The sequence below is a fragment of the Eptatretus burgeri genome, chromosome 17 (assembly GCF_056783735.1).
Source record: "Eptatretus burgeri isolate ZD-2024b chromosome 17, Ebu_testis_v1, whole genome shotgun sequence".
NCBI classification, from domain to species: domain Eukaryota; kingdom Metazoa; phylum Chordata; class Myxini; order Myxiniformes; family Myxinidae; genus Eptatretus; species Eptatretus burgeri.
The window spans coordinates 12649577-12662479 of NC_140977.1; the positions used below are offsets into that span (position 1 = coordinate 12649577).

Genomic DNA, 12903 nt, shown 5'->3' on the forward strand with positions numbered 1-12903 from the left:
GCAACAGAAAAACGACTAAAGAAACAAGAGAGGTAACACACCTACTGCACATGGATGATCTAAAACTCTTCACTCCAAATGATAAGAAAGTGGCAGATCAACTGGAACTAGTAAAGCAGTATTCGAAGGACATCCGAATGGAGATTGGTCTTGACAAGTGTGCCAAGTGCACATTTGTACAAGGGAAAACAAAAAGAACATAGAACATCTCAATCGATGAAAATGCAATACAGGAACTATAAAACAAAGAGTCCTACAAATACTTAGGAATAGAAGAAGGCCCTCAGATACAACACAAAACAATGTATAAAATATTTGGCAAAGAGTACATTAGGAGAATAAGATTAATTCTGAAGTTGTCCCTCTCCTCAAGAAACAAAACCAAAGCTATAAACCAACTTGCAGTGCCAAGGCATATCAGTGTTCTGTTTGCAGTAAGGATTCCAATATAGCTGTGCTAGTATAAACTGGCCACAGTTCGTGATCAACAACTTAGACACCAAAACAAGGAAACTTCTAATTAATCACAAGATGTTCTCCAAAAACCAATGAGGCTGTACTTACCCAGGCTTGAGGGAGGGGGTGGTTTGATGGAGCTTAACCAATTGCACATAACATCGTGTGTCGGACTAGCGGAGTATGTGAAGAGCTCAACAGACTACCGGATGAAACTTGTACACGAGCACGAAAACAACAAACCACAAAAGGGATCCTAAATCTATCTCGCAACAAACTTCCAAAGCAGGTGCAAATGATGGATACTACACAGGAAAACAAAACCGAATCAAACACAGCCACAATGATTGTAAAGAAAAAAGTAAAAACTACAAAAAATAGATATCAGCAGATGTACTCTGACAATAGGGGGAATGACAAAAGAGCAGGAAGATTAAAAAAAAAAGAGCTTGAAAGGACAGGAATTGACAAGGCTAAGAAGACTCTTTGGAATGGCTAAGAAGACTCTTTGGAATGGCTAAGAAGAGGTCAAATTAGTTGGGATGGAGAATGAGTCATCATTAATGCCCAAGACCAAGGACACTACACGAATGCCTTTAAAAAAAAGGTGGGATTGAGCCAATCGGACAAATGCAGGTTTTGAGTGGTAGAAACAGACAGTACCAACCACCTCCTCTCGAGATGTAAAAAAAACCTCATGTCGGAACAGCTGTACACAGAGACATGACAGCATCTGAAGAGCAATCCACTGGCACATCTGTAAACATTTCGACATCCAAGTCCCAGAACAATCATGAAAACAAAAACAAAATCCGATCCTCGAAAATGAACATATAATGCTCACGTGTGACAAGATGATCCCATCAAGTGTGGACATTGCAAACAAAGCATTGCGTCCGGACATAGTGCTCAAACATAAAAAGGAAAAAAATGGCATTGTTGATGGAGGTTTCACTTCCCAATGACCTTGGACGAAATGCTACAGAAATCAGGAAAATGACCAAATACCAGGATCTGAAAAATGAGGTCAAGAGGACTTGGAAATTGAAGAAAGTTGGAATTGTACCAGTGATACTTGGAGCTACATGAATGATAAAGAAAACCCTTACTGAGTACTTAAAAACCATTTCAGGGAATATCACGACAAACGAGCTACAAGTGGAGGCTGTCATCGGTTCCTCCCACCTTCTGAAACCCACAAATGGAGATAACAACCAACGAGAAAGAGGACTCATAAGTAAGTGACATATAATTGGGATGAAAGTCCCACAGTACAAACTTTCAAAGATTTGGAGCACATGACATTGCAATGGAGCTGTATAGTGGATGGAGGGACAGGAGGTGGATGCAGCCCCACAAGAGGAACAGAGATACTGTTCTTCTCGATAAGCAGAAGATAATGACAACCTATTCACAATAACAAAGAGAAGCTGTGAAACAGGACGTGAGAATGAGATGGAAAGAGAGAGATAGAGATCCAATCCATTAAACTGAGACCAGAGAACACCTCCAAGGACTGGATAAGAGCAATAATGCTAGATAATAATGAGAAGGAAAACCGAGGAGAGAAGATGAGCAAGATGAGCATGATGATGAGCGGTGTAAACTGGAAGAACAGTTTAAAGAATTTTTCTTCGGGGATGTTATCAAAGTGGTTCATAATTCTTAGACTTTTAGCATGTCAGCTCTCTTCCTCCTTTACTTTAAAGTTGGGATATTCAGGGCTTTTAATCTTTCAATTTGTTGATAATTTGTTTTGTTTTTTATTACAGTGTTGATGCTCTTGGAGGAGCTAGAGTACAGTTAAGGACAAAGCAGAAGAAAAGGAAAAAATAACCAAGAGCTGATACTGGGAGTCCCCCAATTTTTAAGTGGTATGAGGAATAGATCTTTGTAATCGGAAAATAAAATGTTCAACGGGTTTTGAAATAGCATGTACACAAGTTAAGTTGGTGAAAGCTAAATTTTGAACGTTTAAAAAAAAAATATTGCGTACACAATCAAATTTACTAAGATTATGACAGCTAAATAGTAAACGGTTTTTGAAATATCGCATACACAAGCCAAGTTACTGAGATGGTGGCCATGGCCACCATGATCTCATCAGATTTTATAATATGAGGAATAGACATCTGCAATATGAAAGCGACTGTAAATGTGAAACGGCTTTTGAAATATCACGTACACAAAAGTACATGGATGGATGGTCGGACAGAGCTCATTTTAACATCCATCCCCACCCCCTCTGTCTCCTACTTTGTCGGAGGGGCGGGGGACGAAAAGAGAGAGGGTGTTGCACACCGATGACAGTCTTCAGTTCAATCCCCGGTCAACCCACTGAATTAACGCCAGGTGGGTTAACTCAGCTCATGATCCTTCCGAAGTCGGCAAAATGAGTACCAGCTTACTGATAACAGGGGCATTGCATCAGCAAGCACAGCCGAGCCCTCAGAAAATGATGCAGCCAATCAGCCACAGGCTGCATACGAATAAATCAATAACTATGAAAAGTTTCCAATTTGAACATTTTCACTTCAAAGGTTTGGCATCGTATAAGACTATAAGTGAAATCGGATTGTATAATGAAATTTCATTTTTCTTACCGTGACTCCCACTCAGAGTCCTGCTCACACTCTGAGGAATCTTATTCAGTTTCACAATCACTGTCAGATTTTTTTCTGGTTCCAAAGAAAAGTCTATGTCCATAAAATCTTCTCGCGCTGCAAGTGCCACTGGTTTGGATGACCTCGGGCCTTCTACATGATGTTATTACCTTCCTCCTGTCATTCAGCTTCTTCCGCTGTTCCACTGCCTCTGTGATAATCTCATCAGATTCCTTCTGTTTTTGTCCATTTATGTAAATGTAGAGAAATGAATAAAATGTAGAAAATAACATGTTACTTGATTCTGTTTCTCAGTCTTGTTTTAACAATTTTCACAGTGGATACACCACCACTGAACCCTCACCAAGAATTCCTGCTTCTATGAAGAGGTCATGCAACCCAGCACTACCAAACAAAATAACAGGACATGACATGAAGCGCATTGTTGTTTGTAAAGGACCCTGGTGTAGGACAATGCCCTTTGTTCATAGGTCAGATGTTTGTTTGATGACCTTGACCTTGATAGCTTTGACCCAGATTCCCATATCAACTACAACCTGAGCAGAGCATGATTTTCGATGTTCACTTTCCAGTATTCTCTCAGTTACATGCACAGAAATTTGTAAGTTGCATTTTGATCAGGTCCTTTGTGGGTGGTTTGATAACACACTATCCGGTGTATCAGTATCTCAGATTTCTCTCTGTATGGTGAAACGCGTGAGCTCTGAACGTTCCAGTTGATGCCATTCATTCCATTCTGCAAGCACCACCTGTTCAATGGGTTGTACACTTCCATTAAAATGAAAGTTAATGACCCCACGTGCAGAGCACAAATTGGAGTAAAGAAATTGGTCCACTCTGTCTGTGGGCTGATAGGATGGCCGAAGAGGTACGCACACTGACCTCTAAGCTGTCTAGTCTGGGTTTGAATCTTGACCCAGACATAAACTGTCATCATTTAGAAGGTTGTGGGTTTACAGATGTCTCATGGGATGCAGTTTGATCAGGGATTCAAACACTATGCTCATAATGGGTAGAAGGATTATAATTGGCTAATAGGTGGAAGGATCTCATTTCTTACCGGAGCCCTTGAAGACAGAGATTACACTTGCTTCCAGGTAGGCAGAAACAGACGAGGACAGACACAAACTGCACAATTTTGAGAGAACTGAAGACAGCTCCAGTGAACACATCTTCAAAAGGATTCAGTTTTTTTCTCCAGCCTCAAAAGTTTGAATCCTCACCCAGCTATAAACTGTCATCACTGTTTCACAGGCAGAGTGATACATCAGTGTGTGTGTACCATCCCTCTGATGGATTTAAATGGGTGTCCCTTCTGCCAGCATCTATTGGGGGACATTAACGATCCCATGGTGTCCTTGGCGAGGAGTAGGTGAGCTATTGCCGGCACGACGGCGAAATTCCTACCCTAACCAGTATTGGGCATTGCAGCACAGGTGTGCCCTCAGCCAATGATGCTGCCCCACAGCCTTGTGCTGTATACAAACGAAGAAGACTGTCACTCAGTCGATTTCTGATTGAGGAATTGCTTAATTCCAATTGAATGTTGAATACTGCAGAACAAGAATCAGAACATGAATTGCAACAAGAACCTGCAGTGTAGTAGTACTTTAGTTCTGAATTTGGCAAATCGTACAGTGTGCCATCCTGAGCAGGAATGCCACAATGTAGTGATGCAATTGCTTTAGTCTGGCAAACACAATGAAGTGAAGCAATTGCTTTAATCCAGACAAATCTCACACTCTCACTATGCCTCTCTGAAAGGACTGTCTGGAACCCCCCCTCCCCCCATCTACTTTCTCAACAATGCTCTTGAAGAGGTCCTTTCATTCAAACTTTTGGGCCTCACTATCTGCCATGATCTTTCCTGGGAAAGCTACATCTCCAAGCTGGCCTCCAAAGCCAGTCACCGATTGGGCATCCTCCATCGTGTAAAGTCCTTCCTCGGCCCACCTGAGCTCCTGACCATGTACAAAGCTTTCATCCGCAGCCTGATAGAGCACTGCTCTCCCCTCTGGGCTGGTGCTCCCGCCTCTCACCTTTCTCAGCTTCATGCTGTGGAAACCAAGGCATTTAAGATCATTGGTATCTCCTGCGATGAAGCCGAGTCTTTGGGTCTCTCACTCTATCACTGCAGACAGGTCGGTGGCCTTTCTGTTTTCTACCGTCTCCTCTCCGGCCTTCCCTGCTCTGTCTGTTATCTGTTCGGCCCAAATTTCCGCAGGGTGCTCAAGGTCCGCCAGCAACCCCCTTCTGGTAAAACGACAAAAGTTAAGAATCACTTCTCACCTTCGTTCTTTCATTCCTCTTCTTCCTGCCTTTGGAACAAACTCCCACACACTCTTCAATCCCACTCTTCTCTCCAGGTCTTCAAAACAGCTGTTCACCACCACCTCTTCTCTCCCCCCATCCAAAACCATGATCTTTTCTACTCCTGTTAATCCACCCCAAACTACCTCCTTCAAATTCCCTGCTTTCCTTCCTGAAAGTCCCTGTAGTGTCCATCTTGTTTACCCCGTGTACCCCGCCCCATCCCACTCCCTTCCACAGATCTCATGTGTCTATTCCCCACTGTTTTGTGCTTCCCTGTCCTGTCCCTCTTTTCTCCTGCTCCCCTTGTTTTCCGTTCTCTGTGTTAGTTCAAATACGAGCCTTGACATTGTATATAGAAAAGGAAAATCATTCCAAACAACTAACGTATTGTTTTTTGGGACATCATAAAATACATAAACAACAGGCATGAATAACTAATTGAACGTGTGAAACAAGGTGATGTAAGCGAGGGTGCATCAGCGACTGTAAACTTTTGATTCAATCTAAGGTATTAAGCAAGGGCCTTTGGGGTCTTCAAAGTCTTGGGGGTCTTAAAGGGTATTCGAGGTCTGAAAGGGTTTTTGAGGTCTTAAAGTTTCTTGTGGGTCTTTGGTGTCTTAAATGGTCTTAGGGGTCTTTGAGATCTTAAGGGACTAAAGCCCAGGTGAGCAAGTAATTGACAACAATCTCAAAATGATATGTGGCTCAGGAGGAGCTCAGACCAGAACGTTGAGAGAGGTTTATCATTTCATCTCTGCTCAGAAAATACATTTAAGGCAAGAAACAAATCCCAACATAATATTTATTAACATTGTCGATGGTCATGAAAGCCATAAGAGAATAAATCACTTTGATAAACTACAAAACAACCAAAAATTTATAGGCTCTCTTTTGGAGTTCAATGACCAGAGTGACCATTGGTCTTTTAAATTGATTAATTAATGTACATATGGTGAGATAAGTTTTTTTTAATTTTTTTTGTATTCATTGATGAAGCTCGTATGAGAGCTAACACACAATGCACAGCAAGGGGGAGCATGAGACAAGGACAAAACATTGGGGAACAAAGACATGAGGAGATCTGTGGAAGGGAGAGGGATGGAACAGGGAACATGGGTTATACAAAATGGGCATTACAGAGACTTTCAGGAAGGAAAGCAGGGAATTTGAAGGAGGTGGGTTTGAGGTGGATTAATGGGGGTAGAAAAGATTGAGGTTTTGGATGGGGGAAGATAAGAGGTGGTGGTGAACTGCTGTTTTAAAGGCTTGGAGGGAAGAATAGGATTGAAGAGAGTGTGGGAGTTTATTCCAAAGGTGGGGAAAAAGAGCTATGAAAGAGTGAAGGTGAGCAGTGATTCTTGATTTTGGTAGTTTTACCAGAGGGGGTTGTTGGTGGACCTTGAGCGCCCTACGGAAATATCGCGAGGACATATCGCATATGGGGCGGGGGCGGGGGGGGGGGTAAGGTGCAAGACTGGAGAGGAGACGGAAGAAGACAGAAAGACCACTGACCTGCTTGCGGTGAGAGTGAGAGGCCCAAAGACTCGGCGTCATCGCGGGAGATACCAATGATCCTAAATGACTTGGTTTCCACAGCGTGAAGCCGAGAAAGGTGAGAGGCAGGTGCACCAGCCCAGAGCGGAGGGCAGTACTCCATCAGGCTGAGGACGAAAGCTTTGTAGATGGTCAGGAGCTCAGGTGGGCCAAGGAAAGACTGCACGACGGAGGATTCCCAGTCGGCGACTGGCTTTGGAGGCCAGGTTGGAAATGTGGCTTTCCCAGGAAAGGTCATGGCAGATAGTGAGACCCAGAAGCATGAATTAAAGGACTTCTTCCAGAGGATTGTAGAGAAAGTGGATGGTGGAAGTGGGGGGGGGGGGTGGTTCCAGAAGGTCCTTTTGGAGAGAGGTGAGAATGTGAGGTTTGTCAAGAGGTTGTCAAGGAGTTATCAGCAAAGTGACAAAGTGGATTTTCCAGAGAGTAAGAGAGATCATTGATCATTGATCATTGATTATCCCTGTGTCGTAAGAGGCGACCAGGGTTGCGTCATGAAGGGCATTCGGCGTAAAACCTGGGCCAAATCACAATGCGGATCATACGGATGATCCGCTGTGGCGACCCCTAACGGGAGCAGCCGAAAGAAGAAGAAGAAGAAGAAGAAGAAGAAGAGAGATCATTGATGAAAACCAGAAAAAGTACAGGGTCCAGAACACTGCCTTGAGGAACTCCAGCATGGACGGGAAGAGGAGATGAGAGAATTTCATTAAGGGCCACACGTTGGCTGTGACAGGCGAGGAAGTCTACAAGCCATGAGTGGAGATGGCCTTGGATACCATAGGAAGATAGTTTGGTGAGCAGGGCAGGGTGCTAGACTGTGTCAAAAGCACATGATATGTCTTGGGTTATATGGCTCTGATTTCATGTTTTGCATTGAGTACCTCCATACATTGTTGGGAGAGCAGAAGCAGCAATTCAAGTGTAGAGTGACCTGGTCTGAAACCAAATTGATGATCGTAAATTAATCCATTGGAGAAGAGGAAGGATTTAATGTCTGAAGCGATGATGGATTCCATAACCTTGCTGATGATTGGGAGAAGGCTGATTGGTCTGTAGTTGCCTGTATCTGTTTTGCACCCCTTCAATGCAGGGTGGGAATGTTTGCTGATTTCCAAGCAGATGGCAGATGACCTTGAGCAAATGAGAGGGTGAATAGAACAGAGAGAGGATGAGGAAGAGCAGAGGAGCAGGCTTTGAGGACACGTGGGCTGATGCCCTCTGGACCGGTTGCAGAATCTGAGTCGAGGTTTGACAGCAAACTCTCCACTTTGTCAGAAGAAAAAGACAGAGTCCAGTGACAGTTGGGTGTGACTGGATAAGGTGGGTACAGAAAGCGATGGGTTTCGGACACAAGATTTAGATGTCAACAGAGAGTTTAGGCCCCTGGGCACTCACCTGGTTGTGGCTGGATAAGATAACCAGGGAACCACTGGTAGGTGTGGATGATCCACAAAATATATCATGGAGAAGAAATTGTTAGGTCAGGTCAGACGAGATCTGTGACTTGCTACAGGTACCATGTAAACCTGTACTAATCTGTTCCATGTTCGAGTTGTCGGCGACGAAACCGTCTCCCCCACCAAGTTTCTTGGTGAGGAGGGTGTATGATATGGACACCCAGCAAGATGAAGAACAAAACCTGTCAAAGGGCGGAGGAGCTCCTTGTGAGCCAACGGCCATCCATATCTAGTGCCCGACTGTGTCTGCGGACGTCCTCCTGCAGTTGGGTGACTCCTTATTAGGAAGTTGGTGGCAGGATTTGCACTCTCGCCAACGTAAAACCCGTCATTCCGCAAAGCATTACAGAAGCATAAAAAAATCTGAAAACCCACTCCATGGGAGTATACCTCCTGTGCAGCTTCCCTTCACAGAGCAGCTCACCGGATGACGGGATTGGGACAAAGTCTTCGGGACCACCAATCTTTGATGATAGGAGGGAAACCATGGGGTAACATTCCCGGGTCAGATTGCGGGAGAGTGTGTTGGGGTGGTGCTGAGGTGTCGTCCACCAGACGGCAGTCTCCTTGGGTTTACCTGAGGCGGTCCCTTCGGGTGGGTGACTGGAATGTCCCATCCCGAAGAGAGGATGATCACCTGTCTCTGTTATTATCTGAGCTCAAGCGTTTGGACATCGGTATTGCAGCACTCCATGAAGTTCGGAGACGGAATTGCGGCGAGATCATGGCAGGTGGTTACACCTACTATTGGTCTGGTTGCTCTGATGGTTGCCATGCCCAAGGAGTTGCTGTAGCTGTGTTCAATAAGCTGACTCCAATGATAATTGAGGTAAGACCGGTAAATGAGCGTATTATGAGACGAAGGATTCATCACTCCTTGGGTGTCATTTCCCTGGTCTCTGGATATGCTCTGACTGAGGCGAGTGATCTCACCGTGAAGGAGGCATTCTATGCCATGCTCGAGTCTGTGATTGCTCAGTGCCCCAGGCAAGCTACACTTCTAATCTTGGGGGATTTCAATGCATCGACTGGAATGGATAGGAATGGTTATTGGGTTATTGGGTCTCCAGACATGGGTCTGGAACTGTGAACCAGAATAGTACTAAGTTCCTTGACTTTGCAAGAAGTCATGGACTTCGGGTGGCTGGTTCATGGTTTCAGCACCCACAAGCTCATCGTTGGACTTGGTATTCCAACACTGATGGTGTGGCAAAGGAGATTGACCATGTGCTCATTGATGGTGGCTGGAGGATGATCCAGAATTGCAGGGTCTACTGGAGTGCTCAGTTCCTCAATACTGATCACTGGCTTTTTGTAGCAACTCTTAAGTTGCAGCATAAATCCTGGAGAATGGTACCATCCCAGCCTCGGCTGGATGTTGGCAAGCTCAAGGATGAGAGGGTAGCTGAGGAGTTTGCCAACAGGCTGAGTGGAGATTTGGGGGGTCTGGGTGCTTTGGGGGATCCTGAAGAGTTGTGGAATGCCTTCAAGACCACCGTACTTGATGTTGCCGGTAGATGTCTTGGAACACACTGGAGGGCGATGAAGAAATTTGTCTCTCAAGGGACACTGGATACCATTGACCAGTCGTAGGGCCAGGCTGAATGGCAGAGCTGAGCTGTTCAGGGAGCTGAGGTGTAAAACTGTACGTGCACCAAGGGTGGACAAGGAGGCCTATGTGTGAGGAATCTGTGAGGGCGTAGAGCATCACCTGTGGTCAAGTGATTGTCATCCTGCTTACTGGGAATTCGCGCATTGCATTCGTCCAAGCCCATCCCTCGGTGTACTGCAGTTAGAACAGAGGGTGGTGGGCTCTTGACAGAGGAGTCTGAAGTGAAGGCCCACTGGGCCAGTTACTTTGAGTGATTGTACCAGGCTGATCCACCAGCTTTCAAGTTGGACATCAGGGGTGTTACTATCCTTATTGCTGGCCCTCCAATCACCTGTGGCCCACCATCGTTTGTGGAAACACAGGCTGCGGTGAACCGGTTGAAATGGGGGTAAAGCTCCAGGGATCTGTGGCATCCATGCTGAATTTCTCAAGGCTGGTGGAAATGCTGCACTCGTGTCGTTGCATGCAGTTCTGATCTCTGCCTGGAACACAGGCATCATCCCAACTGACTGGAAGAGGGGCCTTGTTGTCCCTCTCTGGAAAGGGAAGGGTGATCGCCAAGACTGCAACAACTACCGAGGGGTGATGCTGTTCTCAGTGCCAGGCAAGGTCTTTGCTCGGATAATTCTCGAGAGGGTTCACCATCATCTGCTTGAGCACCAGTATCCAGAGCAGTCAGGCTTTACGCCAAAGAGGTCAACGATTGACCGTATCCTTGCTCTTTGGGTCCTCACCGAACGCAGGCGAGAATTTCGGCAGACGCTGCTTGCAGCCTATGTTGATCTCTGTAAAGCGTTTGATTCAGTGAATCGGGATGTCCTCTGGAGGATTCTTGGTCTTCATGGGATGCCACCAAAACTGATCAATCTAATTTCTGAACTCTACTCTGGTACTGAGAGTGCTGTGAGATGTGGTGGTACAATTTCAGACTTATTTCCAGTTGTTACTGGAGTTATTCAGGGGTGTGTACTGGCCCCCACACTTTTCAGCACTTGTATGGACTGGATCCTGGGGAGGATGGAGGAGAGATCAATCTGCGGTGCATCGTTTGGGAATGTTAAGATCTCTGAAATCTCTGATTTCAAAGATGATGCAGTCATCTTTGCAGAGACCTTAGATATCCTTTTGGGGGACCTCGAAGTGCTGAATGAGGAGTCGGAGCCGCTGGGATTACCGGTTTCCTGGGTCAAAACTAAGATCCAGGCTTTCAATGACATCTTGTATGCTGCTGTCTTGTCTGTACCTATTTGTGGCGAGGATGTTGAGGTCGCAGAGACTCACTTTCCTTGGCAGTGATATTCACGCCTCTGCTCGCCGTGAGCCAGAGGTCAATAGACGTCTGGGTTGGGCCTGTGGAGTCATGGATTCACTGGATCATGGGGTGTGGCGCTGCTGGTACCTGTGCCGGAGGACGAAACTCCGAGTCTTCAGTTCCTTGGTGCTTCCAGTCTTGCTCTCTGGATGTGACTTCGACTCTGACCAAGGATCTGAGATGGAGACAATTCATTTGGTTCCAGGTCTCTTGGGAGAATCCTTGGCTATCGCTGGTCAGACTTTGTGTCCAACGAGCAGTTGCTGAGAGAGACTGAAATGAGATTTGTTACCTGCATAGTCCGTGAGCGTCAGCTGCGGCTGTACGGACACGTGGCTCGTTTTCCTGATGCTGATCCTGCTCACCAGATTCTCTCAGTGAGGGGGTCTCGTGAATGGAGGAGGCCATTGGGCCGACCACGTGCCTCGTCGCAGCAGGTTGATTGGCATTTCAAGGAGATGGGGATGGTCCAGGCATCTGCCTGGGGGATGGCCAGATGGAGGCCATGCTCCCATACCTGACCTGACCTGACCCGAGAAGAAAATAATACCTATTTTGGTAAGGGGGAGGGGGGGACCCCTCAGACCTTTGACCCCCATTTTTTTAATTCCGTCAACAAACTTTGCTACATCACAGGTGATGAAGGTTGTGGTCAACTTTCATCAAAATCGTGTGTGTATTTTCTGAGAATATGATCCGAGGGTTTATACATATGGATTGACTGACGGATACAACGCGATGCTAATATCTCCACTCCACTTTACCCTCCTGTACTCTGCGTCATGAATCGATTTCTTCGGTGAGGAGCGCAGAGAGAAGCCTTCGGGATTCACGAGTATCTCCGATGGAAGGAACGTGCTTGGTCTGGAAGGTTCTCACACAGACTTCAGGCTCAGGGTCGCTCCACCCGAGGATAACGAGTTGGGACACGGTACGTGCTGTTCTCTCCTTATGGTCCTGTTCTATTTATATGGGGAATCCCACAATGGGTCAAAACTAAGATCCAGGTTTTCAATGACATCTTGGATGCTGCTGTCTTGTCTGTACCTCTTTGTGGCGAGGATGTTGAGGTCCAAGACCCGGATCGGGTCCCCTCGTACACGATCGTCTCGATGTCCTGAGCCAGTGAAGCGATTCTGTTTGTTGTAATCGGACCTCGAACGGTGATTTTGATTCCTGAGAGCAGAGTCGTTAATGGACGAGTTGTGAGAAGTTCCATCGTATCCCTCTCTACCATCGCAATCTGCAGGATCTTTCAAAAAAGTACAATACATTAACAAAATTTACATTTTCTGAAAAATTGTACTTGCATTGTTCCAAAGTATATGAGAGTCCAGTCCAAAATGAGGAGTTCTTCTCATGTAAACACATCCTCAATACATGTAGCTTCCTCTTGTACGACTGTCTGAAGACGAACTACGATATCTGTTCAAACACCGACAACGTTTCCAAGTTGTGCTCCGCACAGCGTCAGTCATTGTATTTTTCAGTTCGTCAATTGTGTAGGCCGTAGGGTAGCAGTGTGTAGATTTGCCCCGTGGTGTTGGAAAAATGTTGTCCGCGGGTCTACTC

General features: G+C 45.8%; 1 protein-coding gene across 3 annotated transcripts in view; it reads left to right on the forward strand.

The window, feature by feature from the left end:
• The window catches only part of LOC147009336 (uncharacterized), a 142761-nt gene that overhangs the window by 100743 nt on the left and 29115 nt on the right, over positions 1-12903 (forward strand). Inside the window, exon 4 of one of the 3 annotated variants that reach the window (XM_085861777.1) lies at positions 1-3344. This exon is cut by the window's left edge and continues 1360 nt beyond it. The exons of the other annotated variants lie outside the window; for them this stretch is intronic. The gene's annotated coding sequence lies outside the window, so the exon portion shown is untranslated. Of the gene's footprint in view, positions 3345-12903 lie in introns of those variants that run through there. 3 annotated transcript variants of the gene reach the window in all.